The following is a 22718-nucleotide window of genomic DNA, read 5'->3' as shown; positions in this document are numbered from 1 at the left end:
GCCATGGGCAACATCTGTCCAGGGGTTCAAGGTTATCTCCATGCATGGTCCTTAGTTGGAGTGTCAGTCTCAGAAAAGACCCTTGGGCCCAGATTTTTTTGTTCTGTTGCTCTCCTTGTAGAGGTCCTGTCCCCTCCAGGTCTTTCTATCTCCCCCTTTCATAAGATTCCCTGCACTTTGCCCAAAGTTTGGCTATGGGTCTCAGCATCTGCTTCAATACCCTGCTGAGTAGAGTCTTTCAGAGGTCCTCTCTGGCATGCTCCTGTCCTGTTCCCTGTTTTCTCTCTCTTCAAATGTTGATCGCATTTGCCACTCCTAGGCATATATCCAAAATATGCTAAAGTATACAACAAAGACCTTTGCTCAACCATGTTTGTAGCAGCTTTATTCGTAATAGCCACAATCTGGAAGCAACCCAGATATCCCTCAACTGAGGAATGGATACAGAAATTGTGGTATGTTTATGCAATGGAATACTACTCAGCAACTTAAAACAAGGAAATCATGAAATTTGCAGGCAAATGGTGGGAATTAGAAAATATCCCGAGTGAAGTATCCCGGAAGCAGAAAGACACACATGGTATATACTCACTTATAAATGGATATTAGACATATAGTATAGGATAAACATACTAACATTTGTACACCTAAAGAAGCTAAGCAAGAAGAAGGACCCTAGGTAAGATGCTCAATCCTCATTCAGACAACACATTCTTAAGATGAGCCTGCAGGAGGCATTCCAGAGTTCCCCCAAAGCAATTGGTTGTTTCATAGCAGTATCAGCTGCAGTAGGGAGTCTCCTGTAAGTTTACTGACTGTTCCTAGCCCCATTGCTACGTGATTGAAGGGCTGAGACTGTCACTGATGGCCTTGCACTCAGAATGTGGCACAAAGCAAAGGAGGCTATCAGCCATCCATAACAGGATAAGTGAAGGCTTAGGGCAGCTCTGAGCAGGAGCTCTTGACTGCAAGCATGAGGACTGGATTCCAAAGCTCAACACCCACGTAAAAAGCAAGGAGTGCCCATGTGAACTTGCAACCCTGCCTGGCATTGGGAGAGAGAGACAGACCGCAGCATTCACTGGCCAGCCAACATAGCCCAAAATGACAAACTTCTCATTCAGTGAGAAAATAAAGAGTAAACGAGAAGGACATTGTACATACTGCTCCGGCTCCCATGTGTACACACATGAGCATGCATATCCACTTGTTCATATACATTCATCACATACAGCATACAGTATCACATACACAAAAAGAATAAATGAGAATTTGACTTCAAAATTTTTATATGTTAATGTTTCCAAAGTTGGAATTTCACTGATTGTTGAATCTGTTATAAATATATATTTCTACTCTTATCTTTCTGACCTTTTATCCAGGAAGATAAGCCATTGTAAAACCAATGTTTTTCTTCTTGAGAATTCATGTTCCAAACATGTTAATTTCCTTAATAGTTGCCACTTTCAAGGTTGTTGTTCAATCATTGCCCTGTTAAACTTTTTTTTGTACATGTAGACCTTACTTAAACAGGGACCTTCTCTCACATCTATATGGTTATTCAAAGCTTTTTGTGAAGGACTCAGTGCTCTTTCCCTTGCTGTCAATCATGCCAGAGACTGAATTCTTGTTAGAGTTTAGGGTGAGTACTTCATAGACTCCTAAACAATTGTGTCACCCAAGTTCATTAACACCAGATTGTGCTTTAGCACCATGTCTTGGTGGAAGTCTAAACTGTTACGTCTTTTATGCCATATTGTGCATCGTTTTACCATGGTTTCACCCTTACTCCAGAGTGTTTGGGTTGGATTTCTTCCAAGTATAGTTAAGCATTTATACAAAACAGGAGCCTTGCTGTCACTCAGCTAGATATTCTCCTTTATTAGTATATTATCATATTATGTCTTCCTCTTCTTCAGGCAATTAATATAATTAATATATATATTGCTTATTTTGCCCATGGTTTTCAGTTGTGAATACTCATCAAAACAATTACCTACAAAGTAGCATATACCTATCCTTGTGCACCTGCCACTGTTATTCTTCACTACTATAGGTAAATCTTTGGTCATGCCATAAAGAACTCAATGTGAGAAATATAAGACCTGAAATAATTCTAAAAATATCCATGTTTTAGTTCTCTTATAATTAATACCCCTACTTAATAGAACTTTCAGGATACTCGAGGTTATTTTTTTCAAAGTTTTCCTTGCTTTATTAAACTATACTAATATTCTTTCAAGGACAAACTTGCAGCCAAGAATGCTACAGTGAGCAAATCTTATTTTTATGAAAGAGAAGTCACAAGATAATTCTAGGTGCTCTCTTCAGTGATGCTTCTTATCATCATTAGGAAATATTCAGTCCTTATAGCTACCACAAACACAGCAAACCCTCATTTGAATCATTTTAATAATATGTTCATGAAGGTGATATTGTTTGCAAAGCTGCCTACATATCCCCAAGCATCACTGCGAGCCCATGAATCCCTCAGCCCTCATGTGGCAAGCTTCTTCTGAACCATTTCTAACAGTATCCCTTCAATTTTCCACTGTAAGCTGGACATTTTAATTTACTATGCTCGTGTCCATGTTCGTGTTCATGTCCAGGGGCCATGTCTGACAGCAGTCTGACCTCTCAGGATGCTCAATATTCAACCTTCCAGCTAGAGCCTAGTCAGAGTTCTTTAAGGTGTGATTTCCATAATGGCTTTTTAAAGTATGTGTTTAAGAGTCTTTAACCATTGGTTTTATTCCTGGGTTTGTAAGTCTGTGTTGTAAACTGTGTCTTGGAGCAGCCTAGAAATGTTAGCCGCTTGCTTTCAATGTGGATACTTTTCTGTTTGTTTGCTATTAAAGACTTTCTTAATATATCATAGTTGTGATGTGGCTTTCTTGAGAAACATAAGACAATCTGTCTGGAAGGTAGCTGAGGCAGCCTTACCTGCTGACCAGACGTATTCATGCAGCGTACACTTATTGACTGCCTACTGTGTGCATAAACTCGGTTGCTAACATGGCAGATAATTCAATTCAGGAAACAAAGTTCTTAACTAGAACCTACATTTTAGTTGGGAGACAACATCTAAAAGAAAACAAAACCAGTTAATATAGTTTCAAGCTGTAATAATGCCAGTTGATGACCAAGATGAGAGCAGTTTCAAAAGGAACTGGAGAGAATATATGATGGGAGAAAATGGAAGAAATACTATAGTGTGAGGAAGTGGAGACAGAGAGTCCATACAGACTTTGCTGAAGGGCCTGAAGAACGGGCCTAACAGAGAACAGATGGTTAGAGACCCTCGCTGCATCCTATCAAGAACCAGGTTATGGTGTATACTTAATGATTGCTTTCTTCTATGTCGATGAAAAAAATATTTTGTTTCTAGTCCCCCTCCCCACACATTGTTTTTAAAGGCTTTAAGGACATTTGTATATAAATAAATACCTGGTTCATTTGTTGGTTAGATGAATGCTGTAGGGTTTTGTGTAATTGCAATCATTGCTTATAATGGTGAGCTTTTTCATGATGTGTATTTTGCTCTGATATGTAAATGATAAGGTGTATTTGTAGCCATCTTATCCTAAGTATAATCATATTGATTTTTATGGAACATAAAACAAAACAGAAAATAATCTCCTAGTGTCTCCTCTGTATAATCCAGAGAAACAGTTTTTAAAGAACAAGTCTGCATTGGAACAATGTAAATGCCGTGTCTTGTTTATTTGATAGAAACTGGCATTTTAAAAGTCAGAGTAGAGATAAAAATCACAGTTAATTGTTTTCATTCTCTAAACTAGTTGGGCTAACCCTGATGGCTTTTACATTTTCAGCTAAAACATTTTTCAAATAAAACTTACCTTTATTATAAATGGTTTAAGGAAATGTAGTAGCACGGCCAGGAAGGGAGACTGCTTTTGTCAATTTAGAAAGGTAATAATTTTTGTGACAATACTGTAGCTAAAAAGTCCTTGCTAGCTTTCCAAATCTCAGTGCTCAGTGACCTTCCACTTGAACCTAGCTGTAATGTAAACATTTTCTTGAGGTGGTTAGGGGCTGGGCCAGCCAATCTGGAGGGTATTAGCAATGTTCTCTTGGGAGGTTGGAACGCTGGGTAATTCTCAGGAGCTCCTTTCCAGGCCAGAGGCTGTCTTCAGCATTACATACTGCTTAATTCTTCTGTGCTCTTGCTAATAATGCCTACCGTGCCTCTTGGAAATCTCATTAGTTAAAAACGTAATTAACTTGCCTTTGAAGTGGAGGGTAAGGACAGTCTGTATTTGGAAGCTTTTCTGCCCTTTCCATGCCAGTTGATAAAATACATGGCATGAGCTTCAGCCTACTGAGGTTGAGGTTATTGCCCCTGTGTCTCAAAAAGCCTGACTTTTTAGGAATCTATTACACATCCAAAATATTTTTGTTCAAAGCAAAGCTAAGCACTCTATCAACTCCCTTTGACCCCTCACCCCATTTAAACCTTCTGAGGTGTACTAAGCAGTGTTTTTCAAACTTCAGGTCATGACCCATTAATGGTCGTTAAATCTGTTTAGTGGGATAAAACCAGCATTTTAAAAAATTAAATGGAATAGAAATCATAGTAAGGTTAAGTAGTGTCTTCTAGTTTTGTTGGACTTAGACTTGTATATTAGTTTTCATGAAAATGTAAAAGGGGAAAATAGTTATTTTTCTTATGACCCTAAGAGTTGGTAAAGTCTTACTATAGAGAATGTTCTGGAGAAGGGGTTTGGTCTCCTGTTTAAATGCTTACATTTTAATATCTTGACTAGTCAGCTACCAAGCTGACACTAGAACTCACTGAATATTTTAAAGGAAATTTAGAAGACAGAAGGTTTAAAAAACAAAACAAAACTATATTTTAAAACCAATTCCTCTTTTTTCACTCAGACATCATCCTAGAACCAAAAGCCAAACTCGGCAAAACTCATGGTCTAATTAGTTCATAAAATACTTGACAACTCTTTTTTACCCATAAAAAGAAAATAATACAAAGAAAAAAAAATGTAACTGTTTAATAGCAGTCCAGACATTTTATTAAAAATATTGAGGGAAACCAGTGTTTCATCCAAGAATATCCTGTGAGTTAATAGGTACAGGTGACAAAAATCACAAAGATTTTGTCAAGCTTGTATTCAAATCCATTTATACCTCTACTTGTTTTACTTTATGTTCTTCAAAACAATGACCTCTTCCCTCTAGCCATTCAACTTAAATAATTTTTTTTAACTTTTGCTCTTTCAGATTTCTTAGCTTATAATCGAATATTTCTTCCTCTTAAACATTTTTTCTGCTCACTAAATTAACATTGAACTCTATTGTTAATTTTTAAAAGTTTTAGACTAGATTTGTATTTGAGCACTGATGTTATACATTTTGTCATTTTTACTACATAAGTTAACCTTAAATTCTCCAAGCCTTTCTTCTCTGTAAAAAAGATGATAATCAAGTTGTATTCCAGACATCAAACCAACACCTGGATATCTTTTTCTATCCCCAAGTCACTGCAAACCAGTGTGTTCTGATTCAGAATGTGGGATATGATGCTTTCGTTAAAAGTGCTGAGGGGAGAAGACTACAACACACTGAGACTGGATTGTTGATTAAGAACAAAAGCATACAGGCCAACCAGGGCTCATAGTGAGACCCTGTCCAGAAAAGGAAAAAGTACCCATTTATGCTAAAGTAATACAGCCTAAAATAGGTAGATCGCAGTGCCTTGGGCATGGCTTAATAACAGTTTTTAGAGGTTTTGATTGTCAGCTATCAGCTTTATATCCTGGTATATGTAAAAAGTATTGTATTCTCACATTTTAAAGTAATAATGTTCTTCCTGGTAATATTTAGAAAACACATAGGTTCATTTTATCTCAGTTATATATCGTTAATGATAACAGAAATAGATTGAGAGCCTTACTGGACTACTATGTGCTTTCATATCCTCCCGCTTACACATCTAAACTATTTCATGGCAATGTTTCTCTTGATGTATGAAAATCTGTGTAAATTAATGCTTTCATAGTGTTATTAATTTTTATCTTTTTACATGAGTAAAAAAAAGTTGTCAAAATATGAGCAACTGTATTTAAGCACTATTTATTATAACTGTCAGAAATTTGAACTCAGAATGAAGAGTGATGTCCTGTCTCCTTGTTATGTAGTATGTTTACTACATAAAATCATAAGAAGAACAGGTTGTCATATAGAATTTTAAAATGCCTTGTTTTAGTACAAATTATAGCATAAAGAGTTTGTATGGCTGTTTATTTACCACTTTGTTGCAGGTTTTTTTTGTGTGTGTGTGTCACTAAAATGAACTTACAGGGCTGCTCGTGGCACTTTGCCTATTGTCATGTTCTGTAATATCATATACTTTATAAAAGCTAATGCTGATTTTTTTTCTCCTAGTCTTTACCACATCTTTATGTTTAAAATGTTTCAAAATTAACTTAATCATTCTTTCTGGACTCATTTTATTTTTGAAGTTAGTGTTACTGTGTTGGCTATAAAGCAAACAAAAACAAAAAAGCCATTTCTTCCCTCTTGCAGTTGCTTTGATGTTCATTCTGAATTGGAATGGTCGATGCATGATGATAAATGTTCTGTTAAATACAAAGCGTGCTTTAAGTACAAACAAAATATGGACTTCCTTCCCCAATTATTTTGATTCCCTGTGCAAGTATCACTGTAGTTGATCAGCTGTTATTTGAGAACAAATAGGGAAAGAATTAAATTTTTTATACAAAAAGCAAGGCTTATATCTTGTTTAAGAAACTTTCATAGAGCTAACATTTGATGAAAAGTAATAACAAAGCTGTTCATTTTCACTTTGAAAATAAAGGAGCACGCTAAAGAAAAGGACTAAATTCCATATTTGCTAGACACAGAAATGCTGAGACAGTTGAACTATGCAACTGACAGGGAATGGGCTGTCATTTCTTTAAAACATTTTAAAGCATTAATTGTTGCTAAGAAGGAAGCATTCAGGTCTTTTCTATCAAGAGAAGTAACTTTGAAGATATTATGTTGGACATTGTTGCTCACCATCCTACTCTTGGTGCCCAGGACTTTCTGGAGGCCAGGAAGAGGCAGAAAGACAGTGTTTTCTTTTGGTGGAGTCCACTACTTGTTTTCTTTTTGCTAACCCGACAGAAAAATCCATTAGCACAAGGCCAGTATAGAAAGCCACAGTTCTCCTATAGTATGTTTTGTTTTATAAGACGCCTCAGTAGGATAAGGTTCCTCTGTAGTGTAGCTAGTCTCACTTAGTTTCTGTGCTTTTCTCTCGTCCAAGAGTTCACAGTTCCCCATGAGCTTTGCCTTCAAGTCCTGTGATCTGCACATCAAACCATAACAAACACAGAAGTCAAGTACATAGGTCATTTATATGTCTTGACATGGGTATGTCAGCCATTTTTCCTTTTAACCTTTCTCAACACCAAGGTCATGTCTTTTGGCAAAAATTAAGAACTCCCTGTTGGTCTGAGAGAATAGCTTATTGGTAGAAGGCCTGGTGAGGCCCTGAGCTGTCACAGAAAAAAGAAGAGACAGCACTATCTGGGTAGTGACCCAGCAACTGAACAGGAATTCCTTCATGATCTCATGTGTAGAAAAAAAAAGGTATTATATACAGAAAAAAGTTATTATATTACAGAAAAATTACACAATAGATATTTTTAAAAACACCTATGACATCACAAGCCCCACATGTATTTTCTTTTCATGTGTGTGTATGTATTATATGTGTTACCTTATTTTTTAATCATTTGTCATATTTACAGTTAACACAAATATTCATGTAAGTACACCACTGTACTCAAAACAGGAGAATCCTGTGTCTCCCTGATGCCACATCAGTTTTGCATTGTCACCACCCAGATCTCTTCACAACCCATTACAAAGCTCAGCTTCCTTCAGAAATTATATGTCATGAAAGATTCTGCTTTGGGGATAATAATGTCAATTTAGTTTTCTGATACCTTATCTCTCACTTTTTTTTAGTATCTTAAGAGTGAAAAGTACCTTTGAAGCCTTAATATTCAAACTATATATAAGTAATTTTATATGTCTATATAAGTAATATTCAAACTATATATAAGAAATTATTTTTAAATTCTCTTGTTCAAATATATAAGATTCCAAATTTAATTAAACTTGGGAGACAAAAAAAATATTGGCAGTTAGAATGTTACCTGCCAGTTTTTGGATAAGGCTCTAGTCTAGTCTAGTTTAGTTTAGTTTAGTTTTGCTTAGCTTTAGCCTAGCTTTAGCTTAGCTTAGTTTAGCTTAGTTTAGCTAATCCCCCTGTCTCCGTCAGGCTGTCTGTTTCCCATATGTGTATCCCTGCATATTAGTGTGCTGTGTGAGCACATGTCATGTGTGGAGGTCAGAAGATAACTTCAACTGTTGGTCCTTACCTACCAACTTACTTGAAACAGGTCATCTTGCCTTTTGCCAATGTGGATATCGGGTTAAGTGGCACAAGCTTTTCCTCTCATCCTCCCCTCTCACGGTATAAGTTGCTGGGATTACAGGCATGCTGTGTCTGCACTCACGTGCATTCTGTTTATCCAAACTCAATGGTTCATGCTTACACATAAGTTTTCTATGTACTGAACCCAAGGGTCTGTAGTGCTTTAAGCAATTTTATCATAGCTCCCTCGTTTTACTAATGCCTCAGTAGATTCAGCAGTATTTAATACAGCCAACTTTTTTTTAAACAAAGGACAAGTGGATTAGCTTTTATTTGTACTTTGTGAATGTTCAGTACCTGTTTCCATTCTCAATAGTGCAACAGTTAAATAATCAAAATTTGGGTGGTGGTGTGAGTTGCCATCTTCTTTTACCATCCCATTAAGGAAAGAGTTGTTATGCATCTTTAATTATATAGAAGGTTGCAGAGTCTTGTGTTGTGGTAATTAAAAAAAAAGAAAACTATTTTAGTGTTCAGTAAGTTTGCTTCACAAGCATGAGGATTTGAGTTGCATTCCCAGAACCCACATTAAAAACAAAAACAAGAAAGGGGGAAAGTAGTACATGCTTGTAATCCCAGCCATGGAGAGGGAGAGGCAGCTTCTCTACTTGGCTAGCTGCAGGACAGTGAGAGAGAAATCCTGTTATGAAAAACATGGTAAGCAAACCCAAGGTTGTCCTTTAGCCTCCACACGCTCACATGCAAATCACCACACTCATATACACACACGCACGCACACATGCACACGCAGACTAGCCAAGTGAAGTGGTACCGACCTTAATCCTAGCACTTTGGTGGGAGAAGCAAGAGCCTCAGGAGTTGGTGGTCAGCCCTGGCTACAGAGAGTTTAAAGCCACTCTACACCACATAGGGATCTTGCCTCAAAACCAAACAAACAATGTGCCTTTTTTGGTAATAAATCTTTTTCTATAAACACTCTTAAAATCTCAGCAGCTATCCATGTCAGTTGCAAAATGAAATATCTTTTAAATTTTCTACTAATCTAGTTACTTTTCTATTTCTGTTTTCCTTCTTAAAATGAATTTGAGCTCAATATATGCAAAATGGTGTTAATTATCTATCACATTTAAGATTAGTAAACTATATTTTTAAAACTACTACTTTTTCATCATGGAGAAAATTAGTATTATCTTGGATTTATGAGAACATCTTAGTTTTAACAATATCAGAAAGAAAATTATATTTCTGTTGGATTTAACATCACACACATAACCATTGGCACTGTTGTACATGGTGGAGACCCAAAGATAAAATGGCCTTCCAATTAAAATGGTTACTAGACAAGGAGATGGTTGTTCAGAAAAAGCTGCTGCTATCAAGTATGGAGATGTGTTGTACTATGGTAAGGCTTCCTTCACTCCAACGCTCTAGAGCACCTGAGTGAATGTTACCTTCTCATCTTTGTATTTTATGAGATTGAAATTAATTTCAAGTGCTTTGAATGACTAAGTGTAGAAAGGGTAGACGGGTGAATGTAAATTGTTTTGTCTGTGTGATACATGGAGGCCATGAAACTTCCTGTCCTCATTTCCAGTGTCCACTCAGTTTTCCTTTTTCCACATATTTGGAACATCTTCCTACATGCTAGTGATCTTCTTACAAGTCCTCCTCACTAGTTGTTATCACACTCTTAAAAACTGTTAGCTCATGAAAACTGGAAGCACATTGCAACTCTGTTTCTGCTGTCCTCTCCAGTTGTTTTCCTCTTCCTGAGCAGAATCTGAGGCCACAGAACTGGCTTTAGATGATGTCATCATGACCAAGAGCTAATTTATAGAATGGTTTTCCTATGGCTTAGGAACAGATGGTATAGACTATCTCTAAATTCAACTTTATAAAGTCAGTTCCAGGCCTTGTGACATAGCACAGTGTTGGAACTTGCTCAAAATGCACAAAGATCTGGGTTCTAGCCCCAGCTCTACAGGGAAAATCACTTGCTGCTTTTTCTACTTTGGCCTCATTGGTGACATAAATTAAGCATGTTGTTAAAGAAACTACAAAAACCATTTTTTTTAAAGACTGTGTGATGCATAGTCTTTACATAGCTGCAATCACAGTAGTCAAGAGTTTGAGGCAGAAGGTTTGCTGCAAGTTCAAGGCCAGACTGGTCTCTATAGTAAGTTCTAGGTCAGGCAGGAAGGACTGGCATAGTGAAATCTGTCTCAGAGAGAACACCACCACCAGCCCATCTCAACAGCCATGGTCACATTTGTAAAGAGGTTTTGCTAGTGAAGGATCATTTTTGTGTTTACTTTTTATTGATTCTTTGTGAGTTTCACATCATAAAACCCAATACCACTCATTTCCTTGTCCCTTCATATCCACCCTCTGTCCTTGCAGCCTTCCCCAACCCTACTCCCTGCATGCACAAAAGAAAAGAAAACAAAATATTGCTGTGGAAGCCTCGGTGTGTCACATGGTATATACCTTTTTGTCCAAACATCTTTACTTGCAAATGTTCATTGCAGTGAGTCATTGGACTGGTTCAAGGCCTCTGGTTTCTGCTATACATCAATACTGGATCATAATTAGACTCCTCAGAACCCTTTTGTAGCCCTGTGTCATGGAGATCTGCAACTTCCGTTTTGCAGGACTGACCAGTAAACGGAAATTATTGTTCAGAGTGGAACATGTATAAAAGTGTCAACTTTCAGTTAAGAGCACTGGCTACTAATCAGAGGACCCACATTCCATTCCCAGCACCCATAGGGTGGCTAACACCCTTCTGTAACTCTAGTCCCAGTGGATCTGCCATCCTCTTCTGGCCTCGGTAGGCATTGCACCCACATGGTGCACAGACGTGCATGCAGACAAAACACACACACACACACACACACACACACACATTAAATAAATAAAACATTTAAAAGTGTCTGCTAAGGAATCTCGGGGAAGATCATCTGTCCTCTAAATCTGGACATTATTTTCTTTCTTTCTTTTTTTTTCCTTTTGGTTTCGGAATTTTTGATGAATTGCATGTTATATTGCCTCCTGAAACTTATTTAAAAGTGACTGATCAAAACTTAATTCTCTTAAAAACTGTATTTGCTTGTATGTGAATGGCTGCTTCCCCTGCATATGTTTCTGTGCACACAAGTTTGCACTACCTGTGGAGGCCAAAAGAAGACATCAGAGCTCCAAGCCTAGAGGAGCAGACAGCTGTGTGCCACTGTGGAGGTGCTGAGAATCAAGCCTAAGTCCTCTGAAAGAACATCCAGTTCTCTTAACTGATGAGCCATTTTTCCTGCCCCCAAACTTGATTTATAAAATTAAAAAACAAAAAAAACAAAAAAAACATTCTTTTGTGAAACAAGCAATTGATAGCGTACATCTTTAATTCTGGCACTCAGTAGATCTCTTTGAGTCTAAGGCCAATGTGGTCCACAAGGAGAATTCTGGCTAGTCCAGGCTACACACTGAGACCCTGTCTTAAACAAAAATAAAATTTATTCTTATATGCTTTAGATGTACAAAGTGATAGTATAAAGACTGATTTAAAGACTTTGGTCCTTCCACAGTAACAAACCACAGAAATAGAAGCTACTCTTAACTGTTTTGTCTATTTCCTCTGGAATATGAATTCCAGGTAGACAGAGATTTGCATTTGTTTATTCCCTGTTGTGTCCTAGACTTAGTACTAAAGATTTGTTGAATGGTCTAATTAAAGTAGTTACAGTGCAGCAAACTCACTTGTATTCTGTATCAATTTGCATTGTTAGACATCTAGGGGAGAGGGATTTACATAAATGAATTTAATCTTTCATCAAAATGCCATTGTAATCTATTTATGAAGATGTTTTCAAATTATGTTGTAGGTTTTATTTTAACTAGAGTTAGAATAGTGATTGCTATAATCTGCAGTGAGCTTTTGAAGTTTGTAGGGCTGTCTTTGTATTCCCAGCCAGGAGCTATTGTTTGGTCAGTTTAAACTAGTATCAAGTGCTGAGATGCTCTTCTACTGCAGAGTTGGATTATATTTTTACTTACAGGAATATAGGAAGTGTCATGACATGACCATCTTTATTTTAGCAAGTTATACAAATAGTTGTGTGTGTGTGTGTGTGTGTGTGTGTGTGTGTGTGTATTGTAGGGCAAATAGTTCTTATTTAGCACTTTCTTTTTAAAATTATCTTTATTGCATGTCTATTTAGAGAGAAAGACAGAGAGTAAGTAGGCTTATGTGCCACACACGTAGATATCAAAAAACTACTTTTGGAGCTGATTCTCTCCTTCTACCATTGTCAGTCCCACGATTCAAACTCCGTTCTTCAGGCTTGGCAGCAAGCACCTTTACCCTCCTGAGCCATCTCACTAGCCATCATTTAGTAATTTCTTTTTTAGTTCAGAGAACTGATTTTTGGAATATCAAACTTTCTTGCTGGCTGACTCCTGAAAAAGCAGGCGTATTTTAAATTTGGCAAGCTGTGGACTTGAACACATGTCTATGAAAAGATTTTCTTCTCCAAAGAGAATGGCTTTTTAGTGTCTTGGATTTGCCTGCACTGTGTAGCTGGCATGTTGGGGGGTAATATTTACTATGGCAAAAGCCAAAGTTTCACACTTGAAGTTAATGTAACAACTATGTTTGTTCTGATATGCGCAGCTGTATTTTACGGAGAATTTTACCTTCTAGATTATTCTATTTCAGTTGTTAAATTTCACTAAGGATTTAATTCTTAGCATAAGAAGTTTGTAGAGACAAGTCATATTAGAACTAAAATTCAAGGAGCTCTTCATTTGTATTTTTAGAAACCCTTTCTGTTTGTTGATAACTTGGAAAATGTATTTTCTTATTCACAGTTTATTTAGTTACACTTAAGTACAACTGTGTGAACCCTGGGTGTCAGTACTATGTGTGGGTGGGATGTCTGAATGGGTTTATGTGCCCTGGAGCCCACCGAGGCCAGAAGATGGTGTCAGATCTGCTGAAACTGGAGTTACAGGGAGTTGTGAACCTCCCCACATGGGAGCTGGGATCAGACACCAGTCCTCTGACACACAGTAACCCTTACCAGCTGGCTATCTCTCAGCCTTCCTCCAGCCCTACCTTGTTTTTTGAGACAGAGTCTCACTAGAATCTGGAACTTGCCTATTAGTCTAGACTGGCTGACTAGTGAGTTCAGGAATCTGACTGTCTCCCCCTCCCCAGAGCTAGGATCATAAGTGCAGGCCAACACACCTGCATTTTTATGAGCATCAAAGTCAGAGGGAGACTTTTGTCCTTGTACAGCAAGCCCATTACCCACCCTGCCATTTCCCCAGTCTCACAAATACTTGTGCTATGTAATGTTGAATCCATGGACTCAGATAACACACAGATATAGAAGGCTGACTATAGGTTCTCAAATTACATATAACTGATTCCTGCTCAACTGTGCTAGGCTTTAAATGGACGCACCTTTCCAGCCCTGTTGCTGGATTTCAGATAATATACTGATTTTCCTATCCATCTGACATAGTGATCTGTACAAAAGGTAAAAATGTGTGCTTACTTTCTATAGCACAAGTGAGCCAGGTAGTCAAAGGTCTATAGCACAGGCTCTCTCCTTTGGTTTAAAAGAGACTGTATTCTGTAGCTCAGAGTTCAGTTTATCTTGTGCTAGAACACTAAGGGAGAGGAAAAAGTGCCCAAATAGAGTAAGCACCATTTTCTCAGCACAAGTTGAGTAAAAGTCATGTATTCTATAAGAAACATCAGAGATAATTTTTGAATAATTAATTTTGAATAATTAATTTTCTAGTCAGTAATGCTATAGATGCAATTAACACTAGCAGCCATTTTTGCCCGTTACACACAATTGGCACCAGAAAATCAAATGATTTTTTTAGCATGTATATTAACATTTCCACAGGGGAAAGGGTCTTTATAAGTTATACAACTTTTCTTTCTAGAATTTATCAGCCAAATCTGGGGAACATACAGTGACTATACCAAGAGGAATTTGGTTTGAGCTGTGTGGTCATTTCCACCTGATACCCATAAGATGTTTGTGAATCTTAGGTTACAATAACATTCTATGTTCTTCAGTTTGATGATATAAATTAGTTTTAGGCAATTGGGCAATGAATGTAAAGGCTATGTGCTTACTACAGTTGCTCCATGGGCATTTTAAGGGCACTTGGTGTGTGTCTAGTACCAGAGGTACAGAAATGGTTTGCAGTCCCTCCCTTCTCAGAGTTTGGTTATATAGCCTTTGGCTTCATGAAAAAACAGAAGCATGAATAGGTTGTTTATAATACGCTGCAGTTGAAGTCACAGGAATTTACTAAGTCTTTGAGCAATGTAGATTTTATAGGTATGGATTCAGAACATATTTGCCATATACATATTCATTATTCAAGAAATTTATCTTACTATATATGGTGATACAAAAGCTCAATGTGGTTTAGTGTTTGGAAACCATGGGTATTAGAAACTTACTTAGGAACATTCACTAAGAAGAATATAATTTATTTTTGAGGAAATAATATGAAACATCATGCAATTATCTGCAGTGTTTTCTTACTAGTCTCATTTCTCTTCACTTTACTACTCTTAACTTATTCCCTTTCTCATCAAGTTTTTGCACTTATGAAAAATAAAAAAGTACCTGTATTAGTCAGCATGGCCATGAATCCTGCTTAAAGAGTGTACAGAATGGATCTGTTCACTGGAATAGTAGCAGTTTTCACCTAGAATGATCAAAATCCTTTTTGAAGGACACACAAAGCTCACTGAGTATGGGCAAACTGACCATGCTTGCATCCCATCTGCCAAGAAGAGACTAGCATCCACACAAATTGCTATTCCATCAGAAGGCATAACCCTGAAGCATTGGCTAAATACTTAATGTGGCTTATATTCAGAAGTTAAGAGACAGAGTGAGGATGTAGGGAGGAGGAGGACAGTTCATTGATTACCCATCTGGGTTTATGTGTCTTAAATATGCAACCAGAATTGCCAGTGAAGCAAAGATATGTATAGTGTAATCCCAAATGTAAAGAACACTTTTGTTAGTGTCATTCTTTGCCCAAACTACAAAGGTGTAATTGGCACTGATTTAGACTGCACTTGGTATTGAAGGAGTAAGACTGGAGGAGATCGCAGTTCTGTCTCACTCTTTCAAATACACTTGTATTTGAAAGTTGCTTAAAGCAAAGGGTAGGAGTGATTCAGAACAAACCAAAATGACTGGTGCCTCTGAAGTAAGGGAAGTTGTAGTGTCTTCCAGACAGCCCTCACCTCTTGATAGTTCACATTATTTACACACTGTTCCAGAAAGTGTTCCTAGAACTGTACCCAGAGGGTGCAAACACCACAGGCATTTGGCTTCATAAAATGCCAATTTCCCTGAAAATACAAGTGACCAACCACATGGAAGGAATTCTAGATCACAGGTGTGCAGTGGGACAAGCTGCTTGTGCCAGGCATGCCCTGTGCATTTTCTCAACACGGTAGTGCCATGGCACCTGCTGTAGGGACTAGCAATGCTGGATAAGTAGCCAAGTGTTCTTGCCAGGTCTGATGAAACCTCACTTGGGACTGGAGAGCAGAACTGAGTCCAGGCATGTGCTCCCTCCCTCCTCCAGTGTGAGCAGAGATAAGTGACAGTAAAATGTCCTTGGTGTTTATACACACAGACATACTCACATGCACATTAGTGCTACCTTTCTAGGTCTTCAGGAATGACTACTAATAATCCTCAAAGGGAGGGAAGAGATAATACACATGAATATCCAGCACAAATTAATGGACATCCTGTAAGCCTGCCTGTTAACTGTTACATATTAGAAGGAAGCATGTCTTTCCTCTCAGCATTTCTGGAACCCAGAGCTTCTCATGTCACTGCCTGGCAGCTGTCGTCACCAGCACCATGGACCAGAATTACAGAACGAGTGTCAGTGGTTTTCAGGAGAGTCCCAGAGACATTTGCTAAGCATAGAACACTGCCTTTCCAACAGTGTTGATGGTATACAGATGGATACTGTGTGGGGAAGTGTAGATTTCAAAAATCAGGACATCAGAGTAGCCCAGAAGAATTAGACACTTGAAAAGTAATAGGACATTTTTATGCAGCTTATTATAGCATTTTTGTGATTCAGGGAGTGATACCTTGAGAACATCTAAGTAAATTTGAGAACGTTCAAATAGTACACATTCCATGTCTCAGGGCTTTTCTATAACGGGATGTGAAGTAAGAGCATCTTTTCAGAAATGATGCCTTAGGGTCAAAGTAGGTCAGTTGCAGCAGCAGTTGTTCCTTCCTCACCTGTGATACTCCTGAGCAGGTAAAGCTGCTATTAAGTGGCAAGTACCTATGTAGCTGTGTGCTAACTGGCCTCAAGTGCCTGTGTAGCAGTGTGCTAACTAGCCAGGGCTCTTGTTTCATAGTCACTCACCTCTACTGAGAGGCAGGCACTGGGCTGAGAGCTCGAAGTACTCAGTGGGTAAAGCCAGTCTCTTTCTTAACAAAGCTTATGTGCTAGAGAAAGTGCTAAACATTACTTGCAGGCAACAAATATTGAAAAAGTGATATTTGGGGCATAGTGTTACAGGCCTGTAATCCTACCACTTGGGAGGTAGAGTCGGGAGGATCAAAACTTCAAGGCTCTTCTGCTGCACAGCAAGTTTGGAGCTAGCCTTGCATACATGAGACCTAACTCGTAAAAAAGTGGAAGGAAGGTAAGGAGAGAGAAAGAGGAACAGAGAGGGGGAGGAGAAAAGGAGAAAGAAAGAGGGGGAGGAAGAAAAATAAAAACAAAATCTAGATTAAAGTGCCAGGAACTAATGGGCTACCATAGTAGACTATTCAGAAAGGTGTCTGATAAGTGAGAATTAGATAGGGCCTTGAAGGAAATAAGGAGCAGTCTTTATTATGATCACAACTCAAAGTAAAACTGGAAGGAGTTGCACAAAGGACAGAGTCAGTGGCCTTGAGGCTGGAGTACAGCTCATTGACTGAAAGCATAAGAGAAAGGTATGACTAGACTCCATTGAGAGATAGAGACCAAGGTAAGAAACACTGCTGTTGCCAGCTTGAGGTAGTGCTGTTAGTCGGAGCTACAGGAGCTAAACTTGTAAGAGGAACTGGATCTTACAACTTGGAACTTTGTGTGCTACCTGCAAGGGCTCCCAGATGAAAGCAGCAAGACCTGTTAAGGGGCAATGAGAATTTTCAAGATGAAAGGTGTCAGTGTCCTGGACTAGTATGATAGCTGCACATCAAGATGAGAAAGTGACATGATCTGAACCGTGATATTGAAATTATAAGTAAATCCAAACAAAAGACAGCAGAGTAAGATGTATTCAGTAAATATGATACTTACGTGCCTATTTCTTAGAAGACTTTGGACATGAAACACTACAAAATAAATTTTCCTGAAGGAAAACAAGCCTTGCTTGTCTTTCTGCTACTAGAGAGGCTAAAGTGGAAGGAACCTTTTAGCCTAGCTTCCAGATCAGCCCAGGTAACACAGTGAGACCCCAAACCAAACAAGAAAGTCCTTTTTTTCCTTCCTTTCTTCTTTCCTTGCTTCCTTCTTTCTGTCCTTGCTTCCTTCTTTCCTTTCTTTCTCCCTTCCTTCTCTCCTTCCCTCTCACCCTTCCTCCTTTTCTTCTTCTCTATCTACCCCCTGCCCTCTGTCTTCCCTGTTTCTTTTCTCCCCCACTTCCTCCTTCCATCCATGGAATGTTTCAAAAGCTATGAAATGCATCTCTGGGATGTTCTAGTTACAAAGATAATCAGAAATGTTGTAAAAGGGGCTGGAGAAATGGCTCAGAGGTTAAGAGCACTGGCTGCTCTTCTAGAGGTCATGAGTTCAATTCCCAGCAACCACATGGTGTCCCACAACCACCTATAATAGATCTGGTGCCCTTTTCTGGCGAGCAGGTCTACATACAGATAGAATATTTTATACACAATAAATAAATAAATCTTTAAAAAAAAGAAATGTTGTAATAGTTTAAAGCATTATATGATTAAAGATTAAATGTCATAAAAAATATGAAGCAATAGAGATGCCCTTGCCCCAGCATGGTGGTTTGCCTTGTTGAATTCAATGACAACACACACCAACGCTTGTGTCTTATTTACTTTTCTGTTACTGTGATGAATCACATGACCAAGGCACTTATAGGAGGAAGAGTTTACTTGGGCTTACAGTTCCAGAAGGATGAGAGTTCACAGTGACAACAGGCAGGAGGAACAGCTGACAGCTCACTGAGACTCAAGCAGGAATATAGGGGAGTGAACTAGCAGTGGCAAGAGTCTTTCTTTACACACTCAAAGCCCACCTCCAATGACACACTTTCTCTAACTAGGCCCACATCCTGAGCCTTCCCAAACAGCACCACCAACTAGGAACCAACATTTAAATACCCAAACTATAAGGAACGTTGTACATCCAAACCACCACAGCTAGCACTGAGCTTATTTGTACTGGGATTCACATACCAGCGGTAAGTGTGGAAACAGATATAAGCAGCATTGACTGCTACTTACATCTTAGGTAGCATAAGTGAGAAGCCATTAGTAACGGCCTAAAATCTCTACAGACACACATGTTTACAAAGACTAGCCTAAAACAAAAACTCTTAGGCAATGCTGAAGTTTGCTTTTGGAAGGAGACCCTCATTTTATGATTTTACACACTCTCCTGCTAGATAGTTTCCTGTGACAAGGTTGTTTTTTCCCCCTCAGTATTAGTTTTCTTTAGTCTTGATTTGTCAAACATCTCCAGAAGTCTGTCTTGTCATGTATCATGCCTAAATGCAAGCTTTCAGGGCTCACACTAGGCTGTCACTGTGCTGAGACTGCTTCTCACCCACATTGAGGTTCCTGAGGCACATTATTGTGAAATTAGAAGACATCAGAGATTAGGAGGAGTTTAGTCCAGAACATGAGGCTGGGGGCAGAAGTAGAGGAAGAGGACAAGGGACAGCAAGAAGACAGTGGTACCATACGACCAGAACATTGAATAAAGTCATTTCATCTTTAAATTATGTATTCAGCCAAGCTGCCAGGCCATGAAATAGAATATGGTCATTTCATACACACATTGTCTGAAAACATTCTCTTCCCAAGCATCTCTACCAGAAAATAATCAGATGATATGGTCTAAATTCAGTAGAATCTGGTATTTTAGCACTTTCTATATGCTTAATATCACACCATGCATACAATAACTATCTTGTAAATATTTATAGATCTGAGCTAAAAGGCTCAGAAAACAAAGATGAATTAAAACCCAGGCTCTGCCCTTGATAACTTCATATTTATTAATGTGCGACAGTGTAGGCAAATAACCGTAAGCACGAGTGTTCTCATAGAGGCCTCTGTGAGGATCTATGTTGGTGACAGCACAGGTGTGACTGGAAGTGAAGTTTCAGGAAGGAACTGTTTGGGATGTTTCTCATAAAATAAATCAAATTTTCACAAACAGGTACAGAGAGAAAAGTGTTGGAGTCAATACAAAATTTAGCTAGAATTTAATGGAAGACATTAATTCAGGGCTGCAGAGTAAATGGAAACTGGGGGAAAAAGAATGAAAGTCAAGTTTAGGCTCCAATGTTGGACTGTGGTGTGAGGCTCACCCTTAGCTCCTTAGGCAGAACAGTGTTATTGAGAGACAACCATGAAGAGACTTTCTGCGGAATATTTTTGACTGGCTGTGTTTTGTCTACCAGATGGAATCATTGCCTGCTTTAATGTATTTTCTCTCTTTGTCCCCTTCCTAATTGCTTGGTATTGACTCTGCACACAATAAAGGTTTGTTGTGTTGAACTTTAGATAAATATACTATTCGGGAATTCATGAACGAGAAAGGATGATCCAGTACTTGTTATCTAGAAAATAAGCAGGATGTTGAGTTGATACTACAAATGAGAGCCAAGGGCATTGACATACTTTGTCACTGCACTGGGGAAACTGAAGCAGGAGAGTGAGGAGTTCAAGGGCAGCCTGGGATCTGGAGTACATGAAACACTGAGGGGTAGGAGTACATGATTCAAACATGTAATCCTAATACTCAAGGAGTCTGTGGCAAAATGATCAGAATTTCCAAAAGATAGAAAGAACACACACAAAAGAGGAGGAAGCCAGAGATAGAAAGAACACACACAAAGAGCAGAAAGCATCTCAGAGGAGGACCAGCATAGGACCAGTAGTCAAGAGCCGAAGAGTGAGTGGGTAATAAAGTGATTAGGCAGTGTCATCTTTGAACAGTGTGACCAGAGCTGAAGTTCATCTGTCTCTCTGACTGTCGTACTATATTCTGAGTATTCTGGGTCTCCTTCCTGCTTCGTTCATGTTCAAGTGGCTCTGAATACCTTTCCCTAGGCCTATGCTTATTGGGTCTTAAAAGTAGCAAATTCTTAAATAATCGCTAGAAACTATTAGTACCAGGACTCACTGTGTATATGAGCTAGACAGCAATGTTGAAGGGAAGCAAAACGTTGAACACAGCATCTGATTTCTATACCTGTGGGCACCAGAGGAGCATTGGGCATATGTGTCAGCAGCAGAGAAGACACCACTGTGCTGGGTGCAGCACTATTCTACTTTCTTAAATTAAGTAAAATAATACTTTGGAGCACTTCTGGGGGCAGGGCTTAATTAGTTCATTTCAATTACTTCTTGTCATGTCCCCCCAAAGTGTTAAATTTAGTATAGCTTCAAGGTGTCAGGAATGTTTGTTCTGAGGTCAGTTTCTTCCTCCACAAGGGGGGTGTCATGTGCATGCACTTCACTGATATTTCAGGTGACAGGTTGACATTTTCATTAAGTTCTATAATGTTCTATTAGTTATGTTCTTACAATTCATAATTCTGACTTTGAAGAAGTCTCTCTAAGAGTCTGGGGAAAAGAATCAATCTAACAGTCATCTATGACAGTATATAAGATCCCTTTTTTAGCTTTCAGAGAGGTTTCTTGTATAGAATATGCATATAAATATTACTTATCTGAAAGATACTTAAAATAAACATTTATAAGATATATTTTAACCATGTGCCTTAATTACATTTCACTGGCATGTATGTAGGGATACTCTCTGATCGTTCATGATTCTTTTTTTTAACCTGAAAATTATGTTTTTATCCAAAAATGTAAAATATATTTCTGTGACTGTAACACTGATTGTGGAGTAACAGCATGACTCATCAGTTGTCCTGATGGGACTAGAAATATAAAACAAGCTTCTCGTTTCTAAAAGTAAAATTGCTGTGGTTTCTCAGAGAAAGCCAACCTGGTCCTGGCTTCTTGTTGCCTGAGAGAACCCTGGGGGGTAGATCGTGTCAGGCTTGGGCTGCAAACCCAGATCCCAAGAGGGACTAGGGTGACAGTGGAGTGTATGCCCTAGGACTGGCCCCCATGTTTTGTTATGCTCATAATCTCGGAGGAGACATTGAATTCTAAATATGGTGTGGTTTTTTTGTTGTTTTTTTTTTGTTTGTTTGTTTGTTTTGTTTTTCAATGCAGTTTATTCAGGAACCTTGAACAATCATCTGACCCTGGGGAAAGCCAGCCCACAGCTTAAATAGCCTCTGGGTAGCCAACCCCAGCATGCTACGTGGGCAATGCAGATAGGTCCACATACATGGAAGCAAGCCAGATCCTCAGCCTTAGCCAAATATGGAGTTGTTCGTGACAGAGAGCACTCACCATCGGGAAGGTGGAAGGCAGAAACCAGCTCCATCTTTATGGCGCAGCATTACGCAGCTCTCTACAGTTCCCCCTTTTTGTTTAGACGCATCAGGCAAGAATAGAGGTCTGATCTCTGATATTAGAAATAAATTGGGACTTTGTACTGATGTTCATTTAGGTGTCGTCCACCCAAAGAGCATCAGACATGTCCGATACCAGGTCCCGCCTCTAAATATGGTGTTTTAATAGGTGAGGAATTTGGGTGGTTTGTTTTGTTTGGGGGTTTGATTTTTTGAGACAGGGTTTTTCTGTGTAGCCTTCACTGTTCTGGACTTGCTTTGTAGATCAGGTTGGCCTCGAACTCACAGCAATCCGCCTGCCTCTGCCTCTCAAAGTGATGGGATTAAAGTCGCATACTACCATGCCCAGGTTGTTTTGTTTCTTTAATGTAGTCTCTGCATTTGTAAATCTTGGTAGCTGTTCTTTCCTTTCTGTTGCTGTGATAAAATATTCTGATAGAAAGCACCCTGCAGGAGAAAGGGTTTGTTCTATCTCACAGTGGGGTAGTTAAGGCAGAGTCTTACAGC

At 38.7% G+C, this 22718-nt stretch overlaps 1 protein-coding gene and 1 pseudogene across 1 annotated transcript in view; one reads left to right on the top strand and one right to left on the bottom strand.

Moving 5' to 3' along the window:
- Window positions 1-22718, top strand: part of Taf3 (TATA-box binding protein associated factor 3) — a 155509-nt gene that overhangs the window by 80338 nt on the left and 52453 nt on the right. The gene's annotated exons all lie outside the window — the stretch shown is intronic.
- On the bottom strand, window positions 2328-2616 carry LOC110545617 (NADH dehydrogenase [ubiquinone] 1 beta subcomplex subunit 3-like; annotated as a pseudogene).

The sequence above is a fragment of the Meriones unguiculatus genome, chromosome 19, assembly GCF_030254825.1.
Source record: "Meriones unguiculatus strain TT.TT164.6M chromosome 19, Bangor_MerUng_6.1, whole genome shotgun sequence".
In the NCBI taxonomy this organism is placed as follows: domain Eukaryota; kingdom Metazoa; phylum Chordata; class Mammalia; order Rodentia; family Muridae; genus Meriones; species Meriones unguiculatus.
This window is presented reverse-complemented; position numbering and strand designations above follow the sequence as displayed.